Source organism: Ailuropoda melanoleuca, chromosome 15 (genome assembly GCF_002007445.2).
Source record: "Ailuropoda melanoleuca isolate Jingjing chromosome 15, ASM200744v2, whole genome shotgun sequence".
Lineage (NCBI taxonomy): Eukaryota > Metazoa > Chordata > Mammalia > Carnivora > Ursidae > Ailuropoda > Ailuropoda melanoleuca.
Genome location: NC_048232.1, coordinates 25,738,002 through 25,753,569, shown reverse-complemented (window position 1 = coordinate 25,753,569; position 15,568 = coordinate 25,738,002).

Here is a 15,568-nt window from a genome sequence, read left to right as displayed (position 1 = left end):
AAGTGACAAGAAATAAGGGGGTACAGAAAGATGGAGGCCTGGAATAAGGGGAATTTATCCCATTATGTCAGCTCAGGCAGCATGTATAACTTAGGAAAAATACTTTCATAGACGATAGTTTCTGAAATTAAAATCATCATGCTAACTGAAAATAATTAAAAAAAAGAAATTAAAATCAGCTTAAAATAGGGGTGTCAGCCTGGCACAGTGGGTAGAGCATGAGACTCTTGATCTTGGGGTGGTAAGTTCAAGCCCCATGCTAGGTATAGAGATTACTTTAAAAATTGGCTTAAAATAAATGAAAAGATTGATTTTTGAAAATTACAATATTTTTCTGAAGGGAAGACCTTATCAAAACAAAAATCACAGCAATGATGGTTCAAGGATGGTGGGAGGAGTCTCTAGGGAATCCCAAGGGGGGAAACCAAGTGGAAGGATAAAGAAGAAGAGGGAGAAGCCACAACCCAAGATCACATGTCAGAGAGCACAGAGCAAGCCAACCTGGAGGGCCAGGGCAGGAGAGAAGCCAGGGCCTATGAGCAGGGCCACAACAGAGCGGCCAAGAGCAAGGTGAGGCCGAGACCAGAGTAGGGCTACTGCCCTGAGGGCCGGATCGGGGAAGCTGGAGTGATTTCCTGTGGACAGTCTTGTAGGGACGGGAAGCCATGGCCAAGCTTCACCGACTTTACCCCATGTCTAAAATGGGTGAAATCCCTCCTATAAGACATCAATAAGTGTTTTGTTACTTCTTTACCAGAAAAGTGTCTTGTGAATAACCATGGAAAAAGACACTATGTTTACCACTACTTACCAAACACTGAAAAAAATCAGACCAGTGTCTCAAATATTCTATTTAAATTTCTCACCTGCCATGTATTGTTTCTGTTCTTTCTATATGTTTAGAGTTGAGATGCTCCCTCTTCTGTTTGAAATAGTGCTGATCGTTTTCCCATCCACTCATCTCTTGATGAACACTGTTCAGCTCTTTCCATTGTCCAAGTCACTTCGAATGTATGTCTGCTCACTCTACGTGAGCAGATGCCCCCCACTCTCGCCCCATTATTCTGTTATGGTATCCTGTGCAAGTGTTTCACCCACCTTGAGAAAACTATCAGCATTGCGGAACACAAGACCACCACTCAAAGTGGCATAAACAAGAAGGAAATGTCTTAGCTCGTACAGCATGCTGTCCTATTGCAACGCATCTCCAAAATTCCTTCATTCAAAGGTATGGCAGCCTCAAGGACACAGCTCCTTCCATCTTCCTGCTTCGCTATCCATATATGTTTGTTTCCCTCAACCTAGCTCCCTCATTCTTCAAGATGGCGACCACAGACGTCCTGAGGTCACCTGCAGACACAACAACTTCCAATACAAAAAGAACTGGGTCTTCCTCTGTGTCTCTTTTAAGCAACCACTACCAGAAGGCCCTTCTATCGGTCAAGGTTGGGGTAGAGAAGAGCTGCAACACTCACAGAATTTAACTGAAGTGTATCTGATGGAGGGACCATGTATAGACCATGAGCAGAGTTCAGAGGACGGACCAACAAGAGCTGGGGAAGTACCAAGGATTAGTAATGTCAGGGAGCTCTTACTACTTCACGTCCCGAAGGGACAAGAAGAACTGAAGTTCCTACCCCTGTAATGAGAGCTGTCTCGGAGGTAGGGAGGTGGCCCGACAGAGCCTATGCCTCAGCGGGAAGAAGCTGCTGGCAAGACTGCAGCCAGGAAAAGGGGTGTCATAAAAATTTTTAGTTCCCGGCAGCGCCTCTATTAGCCAAACCCGGTGCAAAAGAGAGGACAAGCGAGCCTTCGTGAAATCTTTAGAGGCCTCCTGGGACACTCAGAAAGACAAACAAAGACAGAAAATTATTCTGGAAGGAGAAAAACAAGGGGAACATGACCAGCATATCCCCTAGCTGACGTCCCCCTGCACATCGTTGTCCAGAAGGATCCCGTCCTAGCCTTAAACCAATCACTGTCAAGGATGTTGATTTAGGGCCTTAGACTAATCAAGATGGAACTTTAACTCACGTGGGAGAGGGGTAGACCCACAAACACAATTAGAGTTTTGTCAGCAAGGAAGGAAGGAAGGAATAATATCTGCCACAGTAAATATCTATTCTTACCTGTTTAAAAAAAGAAAAGGAAAAGGAAAACCTTAAGCATATGTTCAAAACAATTTTTGAAAATGTATTGGTCTGTGAAAACGAAAAGTTTGGAACAACTTTTATATATTTGTAAAAACAAAAGGCTATTTAGTCTCATTAGCATTTGGGGATTGAGATTTAAAAGAGGTCTGGAGCCTAAAGGCTGCAAAACACTCATCCACTTTGTAATTTTAAGTGGGAAGGAGGCAGCTCACCAATTAAAAGAGTCCTCTATGGAATGTTCTCCAGCATTTTGTCTACTAGAGTTTTAAGTGTTTCACAGAGTGGTGACTCTCAGGAAGACAGAAACATTTCCTTCCCTGCTCTGAAGTAGGTCACGACACACAAATCCAATTTAATCCTTGCCCAATGCAACAATTATTACAATAGACAAAAAGGCAAGGAGAACAGTTTAGCACTTAGGCTAAAAAGCACTCTGATTGTGACTTCTTTACTGAAAGAAGAAACCAGGAAAGGAACCGTGCATTAGAGGGACACAGAAGCCAGCTTTAGAACCATCATCGCCCAACCGTCTTATGAATAACTGAGCATTTCATCTGATTGCAGTTGACAGAACACTTGAAACTTTGGCCTTCTGTTCCCGAGATGCAGATGCTATGGCCGTGAGTAAACACTGGGATCTAGATTTTCCTCAACACCGTTTAACTTGAAGCTGACTTTCAGACAGTTCCGGTGTGCAGGATGACAGCGTTACATGGAACGGAAGTCAGGAATTAAAATTTAGAAATAAATACCTACTGAATTGTGACAGTGTCTTAGTCCATTCAAGCTGTTATAACAAAAATACCATAGACGGGGAGGCTTACAAACAACCTAAATTTATTTCTTAGAGTTCTGGAGCCTGAGAAGTATGAAATCAAGGTGTTGGAGGATTTGTCTGGGGAGGACTTACTTCCTGGTTCACAGAGGACCTGCCTCTCGCTGCGTCACCACATGGTGGAAAGGATGAAAGTGTTCTTTGGGGTCTCCTCCCCAGGGGGGCTAATCCCCTTCATGAAGGCTCCGCCCTCATGCCCTACTCACCCCCTCAAGGCCCCTCCCACACTACCATCACACTGCGGATTAGAATTCAACGTGAACTTTGGGCAGACACGAATATTCAGTCTACTAGCAAGAACTAGGAACAAAAAGGCAACAAAGGACACCCGAGGTCTGGCTGAGTGGACTACGAGTAAACCAGGACATACGAACACATCGGTATAGACGAAAGTTTTAGAAGCTTCCGTGTGCGTGTGTTCTAACCTCAGAGGAGGCAGGAGCTAACACCTCAGAACAGGAGACGTTTTCATGCTCTGGTTACTTATAGTATAGTTGCTTGTTAACTAAAATAGAGCCCTCAGTTCTGACAGCAAACAACTCGATAATCCTCATAAACAAGACAAATTACTCCCTCAATCTACAAGTAAAAGATGGTGGTTTTCTTTCTTTTTTTTTTTTTTTAGATTTTATTTATTTATCTACTTATTTAGAGAGAGAGAGAGCAGGGGGAGGGCAGAGGGAGAGGGAGAGAGAAAGTCAAGCAGACTCCCCGCTGAGTGCAGAGCCCAATGTGGGGCTTGATCCTATGACCCTGAGATCATGACCTGAGCCAAAATCAGGAGTCAGATGCTTAATTGACTGAGCCCCCCAGGTGCTCCAAAAAATGGTGCTTTTCAAGCAATTTCTCATTTATTCACACACACACACACACCTGTGATGATAATGAGGCCAGGGTAGTTTGGCTGTAGGTACACAACAAGAAACGGGTGATTTTGCCAGTTGCATCTCTCAAGTACAGGCATTACGCTCCGGCCAAGTATATATGTCATTACACTTGTACAAACAAGCGGAAGAACAAGGAAGCATTAAGGTAATGACTAAAGAAGAAGAAATTATTTGGAGGCAGTTAGAATAGACCTTTAGGAGAAAATGGGTCCTAAGAAACACTGGAAGAGATATTGATAAACCAAGGAGTGCTGGAAAACAATCTGGAAATATTCCACATCAGAAGAAAAGGCAGGGGATGTTGAGGCTGTTGGCTTGGCTGGAAGGTAAGATCTGAAAAACACTCATTAATACAGAACAGGGAAAAGATGATATGTAAAGATGTAATACATCTCAAAGGCCATGTGCTATCATCTGAATGTTTGTGCCCAGCCCCCCAAATTCATATATTGAAGACTTATGTCCACTGTGATGGTACCAGGAGGTGGGGCCTTTGGGAGGTAGTTAGGTCATGAAAGGAGAGCTTATGAATGAGATTAGGGTGCTTATAAAACTCCAGGGAGCTCCCTAGCCCATCTGCCATGTAAGGACACAATAAGAGGTCAGTGCCCGGAAGGGAGCCCTCACCTGACTGTGCTGGCGCTCTGATCTTGGACTTCCAGCCTTTGGATTGGTGAGCGATTAATTTCTGTTGTTTACAAGCTACCCAGTCTGTGGTATTTCCCTAGAGCAGCCCAAACGGACTAAGGCACCATGGCTTGAAGCTGTAAAGGAAGAAGAAATTGGATGATGGCAAGACAATGAAATGCTCTGAAGTAAACGATAATGTTTTTGTATAAAAGTTATTTTGGAAAACTGATTTCATCCAGCAAAGTATCTGAATGAAGAAACACAAAACAGAGCTGCCCACCTCCACTCTTGTCACATGCATTGTAAGGAGCCTAAGAGATTGACTATTGTCAAGGATCTCAGAGCAGAATGGTGGCCACTTTTAATGCTATTGTCTGAAACCTACTGAGTGTTGAAGATCATGGCACCACACTAGTGCCAGGAAGTCAGAAAGACAAGAGAGGATGAAATGGAAGGCAAAGAGTTGATCCACTACCATCTTTAATTTGGGGTGACCAGCAAGCCTTCCAGAAGAAGTGGCTCAGCTATAGAAGGTGTTGAATCGGAATGTGAGACCAGTTGGGTATGTTGCCCCTGAATTTAGCTGCTTCAGAAATATAAAAAGCAAATTCCATAATAAGAGAGAAAAGTCTGTGTGCAATTCACAGAACACTAACCCAACCCTGGGTAAAGAAGTGGGGTAGATGCTTACATTTAAAACACAAATTTTGCATCTGTAATTAACTTAGATTTACCTTCAATTTAGTTTTCCTGTTCAACTTCCAGAATATTTTAACTATAAAAGGCCTGAATTTAAAGAAGAAAAAAAAACTGTAATAAGAAAATCTGGTACTACTTTGTGAATCAACTTTTTAAATGGGCGTAAGCATTTCCATGTGTTAGCATGCCTCTACTAGCCACTTACGGCATCTTTCTTCTTTTACCTGTGGCTAAACTGACTATAACCAGCTGACCGGAGCATTGTGTCAGTGGGTCTCAGGGAAAGCAGGCAGTGAGGTTGAGTCAGAAGGGCAAGAAGTTTAGATGGGGAAGTGATGTTTGGGAAAAACACTAAGAGGAGAATGAAGATGGCCGGTGGTTCAGACCATGGTTCAGATCTGACAGCTGTAAAAGGAGAGGGGGAGGAAACCAGATGGAGCAGGGAGAGCCTCAGACCATGGTGGGTCTGACGAAGATCTGGCCAACCTGATAGGGAGCCCTGGAGGAGAGGTTACCTACTGGAGGGGCACCTGGGTGGTTCGGTCGGTTAAGTATCCCCCTCTTGATTTCAGCTCGGATCATGATCTCAGGGTTGTGAGATCGAGCCCCACATCCGGTTCTGTGCTGGGCATGGAGCCTGCTTGAGATTCTCTCCCTCCTCTCCCTCTGCCCTCCCTTCCCACCCCCCTCATGTTCTCTCTCTCTTACAAAAAAAAAAAAATCACCTATTGAGATCACTGGACGGCCATGACCATTGGGTGCAGTCAGTGGCTGAGAGCTGCCTGGGAAATGTACGGTCTTGGCTCAGAAGTGGAGGCAGAGCCTTAAAGATGTTGCAGCTGGGGGTTCTCACTGATGCCCCCTGCTGCCCGGGGCATTCTTCCTTGAATGAAGATCTGAACAGCACACCCCGATGCCTGCTACGGTCCGTCCCTCTGCCTCCTGGATTTACTTCTCCATACACGTTTGTGGAACAGCTCCTCCAAAAATCCCCGGGGCTCTCTTTCTGAGAGAAACCTAAGAGAGGGAGTTATTGGTACAAACTATAGCTGGTCCCAGGACCACCCCCAGCACCCCACTTCTCTCCCCTTCGTTATCCATTTGAATTCCCCCTCATCCTGAGCTATTCCCTCCACTGATCTTGGTGGCTTCGCTGGTGGTGAGACCCAAACTCTCATTTCCTGAGGGATCCTGGGTAGCGAGAGGATTCTCAGGCTGGGATGACAGCACTTGTCTGTTCGTGGGCTAAGAAATACAAAGGGGCACTTGAGTTATTCACCTGAGTTCTACACACATTCCTCTCTCCCTCCACTGGGTATCAGCAACCCCACTCTTTCCTCTGATCAGGCTCAATTATCTCTGCCAGGATGGGGACTCCTTTTCCTGCCCAAGCAGAAACCATAGCTTGCAGTTCAATAAGAACATTGTTGTGTCCCCTAGCAAAGAACCTAACCCTGAGGGGTGCTGGGGTGAGAAACGCAAAGTATCACACTGGGTCATTCGGAACCATAACAAGTAGTGTCACTCTTGCCACCACCCCTTGGTTCTGGATCCCACGTATTCTTCCTACTGGGGACGCAATGCCGGAAAGAGGTCTCTCAATCAGTAGGTCTCTGCATCGCTGCAAGGAAGGCACGCCACTCGCCCAGAGTGTGGCCTCCACGCTGGGGCCCCAGTCAGCAGCTTCTGGACAGTGTGGCATGTCATAAGGCCGGTGGATCCCTCACTCTGGACCCCCTCTGTACCTCCTTTGCTGTGAAGGCGTTCCCTGATGGATGTTATGTCGTGTGGGATTTTGTGCTCGCAGATCGACCATCTCAGAAGCCACCAGATAGTGATGCTAGCTAAAACTTTATGAACAAGAAAAGCAACCTCATATACCTGAAATACGGGTCTAGTCTTGTGATAACAGATCATTAGCCCTTCCAGGAAAGAAGGAGGCTAACGTAGTCAATTTGTCACCAAGCGGCTGGTTGGTCTTCTCAAGGAATTGCACCATACTAGGGCCTCGGCCTCAGTCTCTGCTGCTGGAAGAGGCAGCAATAGTCAGATCAGTCTTGGGGAATGGGAATCCACCATGGTGGGCCTATATGCATCTTCCATTTCTGCCACAGTGGCTGATTACAAAAGCAGGCTAATATCAACTGGCCATGTCACTTTGTCTACTTGGTTCAGTGTCCCTTCCATGGTGAAGGCTGTGATACAAAACTGTGTGATACAAAACTGTTCAGATTTCATGCCTACTTCCCCATATCCACCCATATGCCTTTACCTCCAAGATTTCTTTGCCTCTGGTGTTCCAGTCTTTGACTTTCCAGGCCTTTGCTCAGAGTTTCACCTCAGAACACTTCTTCCACACAAAGTAGCCAACCCATCTGGAAAGCAAGCTTGGATTTCTTCCTCGTCCTTCAGCTGGTTGTACGGGCCCTGTGTTAGTCAGATTTCTCCAGAAAAACAGAACCAGCAGGAATATATGTAGGAAGAGAACATATATATAGCTAGAGAGAGAGAGTTTGAGATACATACGTGTGTGCATATATATACATATATACGCATGTATATATGCAGAGAGAGAAAATATGTGTCTGACCGCTGAACCATTAAAAACCTTACTGACAAAAAATAAAAATAAAAAAATAAAAGCAAATAAAAAACAAAAACTGTACAGACATGGCAGGACCTTACATCTTCAAAAGTTTCTCTCTCAACCTCTGGAATACATTTCCAGCCACCTCTTGTTTATTCGGCCTAGCCAGCTTGCTAGTTTTGATGTCATGGGTTAATATGTTGTTTTCAGGGGCACCTGGGTAGCGCAGTCATTAAGCGTCTGCCTTCGGCTCAGGGCGTGATCCCGGCGTTGCGGGATCGAGTCCCACATCGGGCTCCTTCCCACATCGGGCTCCTTCCCACATCGGGCTCCTCGGCTGGGAGCCTGCTTCCTCCTCTCCCACTCCCCTGCTGTGTTCCCTCTCTCACTGGCTGTCTCTCTGTCACATAGATAAATAAAATCTTTTTTTAAAAAAATGTTGTTTTCAAGGATAACTACATTGCCCAGATCTCAGACTATATTATGACAAGGTGTGTGGGACAGTTAACCTAGCCTGAGAGCAAATCAGTCACTGTATATTGTCAGCTGTTCCATATGATTATTACCTGTTTCTTATCCTCCTTCTTGATTGGGATAGAAAAGAAGGCATTTGCCAAATCCATGGTTGCACACAAGGTCCCTGAAGTCACATTATTCTGTGGGAGCAGAAACATCCCCTCAGAAACCCAGCTGTGATCACTACTACTTGGTTGAACACTTGGCAGTTTACAATCATTTTTCAGGATCGAGCCAGTTCCAGTGGTGGTCAAGTGGGTGGAGCTATAATAACAGCTACCACCCCTATGTCATGATGTCACATAATGTTACATAATGTCACTGAGATCCTGACAGGTGATTAATCCCCACTATCCTTACACTCGTGTGTTAATAGAAAATGTGAGGTTCAGAAAGGCCAACAGATCAAAAGACAACTACCATTGAAAAAATGGTTTCTAACTCAGTTCCTATGAGAAATGGACACAAGTCGCCATAGGGGGCCACACGGAGAAGCCCCTGGGTTAGTCAGGAGGCAGAGGGAGAGGGGAAAATTGTGGACAAGGGCCTTTATTTTAGTTTCCACGAGAAGGAATGGGGGAGGCAAGGAAAGTAGGCTCAGGATTGGCTAGTTTGAATAATTTCAGTGAGCTCTGGGGTCTAAGGGCTATCCCTAGTGGTGCAGTCCCTGGCCCTGGGATCATTGTGACAGGAGGATGGTGGCCTGGAATATGATTTGATAAAGGAGATGGTTGGGTGGTGGGTTGCGGGTTGGTTTCTTTGCACTTGAAAAGCACTCTCGTAGACAAGGTGTTTACTGTCTCCAGAAATTGGCTAGCCCTGGGAGGAGAGGGACAGTCCCTCCAGGCTCCAAGATGTCAAAGTATCACAACACAGGAAATAAAAGATGGTTAACAGAACCTCAGGATGCAATACTGTTTTATTTTTACTATTTTGGCCAAAAGAAATACTTTCAACAGCTTCAACTTGACCTTTCCCACTATGACCAAAGTTTAGCCAAAGACCCAGTGGCAGGATGACTCAAACTGCCAAGTATATCAAGACCAATTATATATTCAGAGCCTGGACAAATGATCACAGGGCAGGAGGTCCATAAGCCACTGTAAGCTGGGCTTTGGCCAGAACTCCATTTATTACTTGGGTCGCCTCTGCCGTCTTTCTAACAAGGGGGTTATGATGACACTTAACACATCCAAAGCATCAGTGCCTGCTCAGAACCTGTGTCTAATAATCCTCAAAATATTTAGGAATTTTTCTCCAAAGCAGAACCATCTGAATAAATGGTCTTTGGGGAAAGACACTACGATCATCCCATGACGGACCTTCTGTGGTGTTGCTGGGTCCTTCCTCCTAAGAACCCAGCTACCTTTTCACTTGGCGGGCTCCAGGTCTACCTAGAGATCCAAAACTAGACAAGGAATTGCAAGTGTTTGACCGAGCAACCCTCAGTCTCCTAGGTATCCGTTCTTGCTTTCTTTTGATTTATACATATTAAGAAGTATCCTCACTAGATTCCCATCTGTTTCACCCCATCATCACTGCTAGCCATGGGCTCACCTCAGTGACAGCCCATCCCCCCACCACACAGGAAGGAGCCACCACCAAATTTCCCAACGGCCTGGCCATCACACCCATCAATATCCTCCAGTGGACCTTCTGGTTCACATAATCTCTCCTTTCCAGTGTATCTACTTCCCTGAGCCTTTTAACCCTTTTCTATACTCTCTGCCATGATGTTTTAGACTTTCTAACTCTGCTCAGCATGAGCCTGTCTCCAGTCTTTTAGGAACCAGCCAAACGGCAAGTCTGCACCGTCCCCTGGGGGCTTTGCCAGGGTGTTAAGTCCCATATCCTGAGAAAGGGCTCCAAAATCCATAAACTCTCTCCCATCCAGTCTTATGTCCCAGCTCCCTTGATCAAACATCCTCAAAATCCAACCCCAATTTCTTTTTTTTTTTTTAAGATTTTATTTATTTAACAGAGAGAGACAGCCAGTGAGAGAGGAAACACAAGCAGGGGGAGTGGGAGAGGAAGAAGCAGGCTCATAGCGGAGGAGCCTGATGTGGGGCTCGATCCCATAACGCCGGGATCATGCCCTGAGCCGAAGGCAGACTCTTAACTGCTGTGCCACCCAGGCGCCCCCCAACCCCAATTCCTGGCAAAGAATTTTGGCTAATTTTTGCAGTCAAGGGGGGAGGGGTATATTCTCTCGCTAACTTACCAGGAGGTGGGGAAACTAAGGAGGCCCTTTTTGCCTTGTGGGGACCAGGCTTTGTGGTGTCATCCCTCACTGGGGGAGTCCTAGCTTGTAATAGGAAAGAGTGAACCATCTCTGCAGGCTCCAAGGGTTTAGAGGGGTCTGGGGAGCCAAAATATTTGGAGGCATGCACCCTGATGTCCCCATCCTTGGTGTAAGGGTCCCACATGTGCCCAGGCAGGCGCCGACCTTGGCACAACGGTTCAATTGTCTTCAAACCTGGGCAAGTCCATTAAGTCCTGGGTTTGGTCTTCTTTTTCTACCCTGACTCCGGGAACAGGCTTCTCAAGAGGCCCCTGGCCTTCACATTTGCTTTTCAATTATTCCCTAACTGTCTGCAGCTCCTCCTTAGCCCACTGTAGGGCCTCAATGCAACTTAGCAACAGCCAGCTGATTCCATAGTCCTTGTACACCTTACTTCTCCGACTTCTCAAATGCCTGCGTCCTTTCTCCAGCCAAGGCTGCCCCCTCTGCTGGAATATTCTCCCAAGTGATCATCATGAAAGTTTTAGTGATTGAGTCACCATCTCATGCCAGAGATCACCATACTCCAGGTATCACTGGGAGGGAGTCCTCATTGCCAGCCGAGTGAGTGACCCAGTCCCGAACACCATCCTGCCAGCCGTCTCCTCTGGTTCGTGCCTAATACCAGCTGTATCAGGTTGGGTCCTTCAGGAAGCAGACACTAGGAAGTGAGGAGTTTGAGAGGCTTGTTCACGGAGCACCTGTGAAAAATACGGTGTGTGATCAGACTCCGGCAGCAGGAGCCCCCAGATCAGGATGCAGGTCTGACACCTGGGACGGGAAAGAGGAGCAGAACTGGGGCACCCACAATGCAGAGCTCATAGAATCTCAGCCAGAGATGATCTTTGGGGTCCCTCCTTGGGCACTAAGGGCCAGGCCCCAGAGTCCCTGCTGTGTTCCGTCACTGCCTGGCAGCTGCCCTGGGAATGCATGGTCATGGCATGAACGCAGAAAATGCTGGAGGCTCCAACAGCTCTTCGCAATGGATGCAGGCTCTTTCTTAAAGAGAGATCCAGCGTGCTGCCTCCCTGGCTGCCACACGGCTGTGGGACTAACTGAGTGAGTTCGCTCAGACAAAGCAGTAGACACATCCTCATCTTCTCCTGTTCATGTACCAACAACTAAAATGACGATATGGTCCCTACACCATCTTCACAGAATAAAAGAGCTCGTCACCTTCAGTCAAAGACATATCTTAAACATCTCCTATATACCAGGAACGACGCATGCTCCGAGAGAACAAAGATGAGTACGTAGGCAGCCATAGAATTCATCATCCAAACCTGGACGCTTTCAAGAGTGGAAGAGGACGCTTAACACCTGTGCTGGTTGGGGCACCTGGGTGGCGCAGTCGTTAAGCGTCTGCCTTCAGCTCAGGGCGTGATCCCGGCGTTCCGGGATCGAGTCCCACATCGGGCTCCTCCTCTGGGAGCCTGCTTCTTCCTCTCCCACTCCCCTGCTGTGTTCCCTCTCTCGCTGGGCTGTCTCTCTGTCACATAAATAAATAAAATCTTTAAAAAAAAAAAAAAAAACACCTGTGCTGGGACAACAGGTGTAGGCCTGGACTGTCCTGGGAAAACTGGGATGTGCCGTCACCTTGAGAATAAGACACATCTTTGGTCTCAAGGAATCCACAATCCAGAAGGAATGGTAGGTATGTAAATACATCTATCACAGTTGAGTGTGATAACAATAAGAATAAAAGGGTAAATACAAGAATCAGAGATGTGAAGTAATTCTGTGCTTTCTGAAAATTACAAGGCTTCTGGTATTAAACAAACCTGACTTTGAATTCGAATTCTGCCACTGACTAGCCTTGTGACCATGGGCACATTCCTTAACCTCTCAATAGGGAGACCGTCCCAGCCATGCAAATCTCTGGCAGGGACAATGATAGTAAGAGTCCTTGGCTCAGTGGCATGCTTTGCAAATTTAAGTGAGATTAATATGAACACGCTAACACATCACTTGGACTTGATGAGTTCTCAATAATAAATATTAGTTGAGGGTTTTTGTTGGTTGGGTTGATTTGATTTGTTTCCTGGATCCCAGAGTCTAGAAAGGGGAGCACTCGGGAGAGGCCAAATCCTGAAGGCTGTGTTAAGGAGATTGAAATTCACCCTGTGGGGTCAAGGGAAACCACGGAAGGATTTAAACCACAAGAGGAGCCCTGCCAGCCTGAGTTTCAAACCGTGTCTTTGAGTGCAGTGTCCAAGGAGATGGGCCCCATCCCACAGTTTTATTTTTGTTTGTCTGAATTCCTGAACCAGCCTCCTCCCTGGCCTCCCTGCCTTGTCTTGTTCCTTCTGCCACCAGGATAATCACCCCAACCTGCCATTCTGTCCCTGATGCTTACCTGCAAAACAGCCTCCAAAGACTCCTCCTGCCTCCAAGACGAAATCCAAAGCCTCCATCTTGCCCTGAGCTCCTTCAGGAACCTGGCCCTGCCCACCAGCCTCACTCACTTCTCCCCCCTAACTACTCACACAGCCGCTGGGACTTTCAGACCTTTGCAGGTGCAGTTCCCTCTGTATGTGTCCCCCCAACGGGTGGGATCCAGCCCTCCTTGTCACAAAAGTCACAGTGTGTATCCAGCCCTAACCACATGCCCGCTGTCCATGGTGCCTCCATGAACCAAACAGACAAGCATCCCTAAGCTTTTTCCCCATGGAGTCTGTTCTCAAGCAGTGGTGGGGAAGGAGGCAGACAATAAATACACAAAATATAAAGCATGTTAGATTTTCCATGCCCCAGGAAGCAGAAAAGCAAATTAGGGGACAATGGGATCACCAAGGGGGAGCAGGGCCAGGGGGCCCAGGGTCAGGCTGTCAAATGAAACCAGGTGATTGGGATGGACCTTAGTGCGAAGGTGACATGTGAGCAAAGATGTAAAGGAGATGAGGAGTTGGTCAAATACATATGGAAGATGGGAGAATTCCAGGCAGAAGGAACAGCTAGGGAAAGGCCCACAGGCAGGGTTAGGGCTGGGGTATTAAGGATCAGCACAGAACTGGAGGGGGGGGTACAAAGGGGGCAGGTGGACTCACAGCTTCTAGTGTCAGTGAAATGGAAGCTGGTACAGTGCTTTCGGGAGAGGCATGACGTGACTGAACTTGAATTTGAGAGTCTCCACGTTGTCATGCTGAGGATGTCCTGAGGGATGTGGACACAGGGCCACAGTCAGGAGGCTTGCACTAGTCCAGGAAAGACGGCTGGGGAGGAGTGGCCACATTCAGGAGATATTTTAAGCCATTTAAGCCAAACAGATTTCCTGATCAACTGGACGTGAGATGTAACAGGGTAGTCATGGCCCCAAAAGTTTGCCTCAAGAGGCTGGGAGGATAGGACAGCATTTCCTCTGTGCTTCCAGGGCACATATCTCTGAATTATGCCCCGTCCTTACACATCTGTCTTCTCCCAGGAAACAACACATTTATTTTGTCCTTGAACCACATCTCACGAGTCTTTCGTCAGGCCTTCTAAATATTTATCAGATGAATGACTGTTTAGTTTGCTAGGGCAGTCGTCACAAAGAACCACAGATGGAGCGGATTAAACAGCAGAAATTTATTTTCACACAGTTCTGGAGGCTGGAAGTTCAAGATCAAGGTGGCGCAAGGGTTGATTTCTTCTGAGGCCTCTTTCCTTGGCGTGTAGATCTCTCTATGTCTTCACATGGTCTTCCCTCTCTGTGGTCCGTGCTCCTACTGCGTCTTCTTGTAAGGACACCAGCCATATGGATTAGGGCCCACCCTAATGACCATATTTCAATCTAACTACCTTCTTTAAAGACCCCATCTCCGAACACAGTCACATTCAGAGGCACTGGGGGTCAGGATGGCAACATGAATGGGGGGAAGGGGTGGACACAATTCAGCCCATGACAATGACCAAATGAGTTAATAGTAATTTCGGAGATACAAAGAAGAACAAACCCAATGAAGGAAACCAAGATGGAAAATTAAATATAAGACTAGAATCAGGAGAAACCAATGTCACCAAAGCCAAGAGAAAAGAAGGGTTGAAGGAGAAAATGGCGCCCAGTGCCCAGTGCTGCAGAGAATCCTGACGAGCTGAAGCGGGAAGTGCCATTCCAGAGGAAGATACTGTTCCTATAACGGGGATGTGACCCTTTGCACTACTGAGCTGTGAAACTGAGAGACACCCTCTTCTTTGAAACACCAGCTGGGATGCCCGTATGCAATGTGAAATCACAACTGGGGAAACAATGGGGGCGCCTGGCTGGCTCAGTCGGAGGAGCATGTGACTCTTGATCTCAAGGTCGCAAGTCTGAATCCCATGTTGGGTGTAGAGATTACAAAAAAACAAACAAACAAACAAACAAAACAAAAAAACAAAAAAACCCTAAATGCATAAACTTAAAAAAAAAAAAAGAAAGAAAGAAAACAATTGGGGAAGGAAAATACCTCTGTTGTCATAGAGACCTGAAAATGTCTAAGAAATTTTACTGAACAGGGACAGGCTTAATCTCCTCCAAAATATCTTTCAACCTATCTTTTAAACCCAAAAGGCTTCACTCTTACTCCTTCTGAACTTAAGGGTTTACTCACGTAGTAAAATATGCCAGGTGGGATTCTGGGTCCAGGAGCTCTGAGTCTCGGATATGAAAGCTTTCTGGAGACATGTTCTATCTCTCCTAACATTAACTACAGTCAGACAAAAGGAGTATGCCGTAAGAGACTACGGACAAAGCTGCCCCCCCAGCACCGTCCTAATCCTCCAAATACCTTGTAAAGTTGTAAGTTTTTTAAAAATAAATTACATCCACTCAAGGGGGAAATGCAAAAATAAAATCGTTTTCCCTTACCCTGATGTGAGGTTTTTTTTTTTAAATATTCCAATGTTATTTTTGCAAGTCAATGTATAAGCATTATTGAAAAGTCCAATATTGCCTGAGTTTTTTAGCTCTCCGTTCCTTCCATTTAGATCACAAAACAGTTTTATCTAATCCTTTGAGCC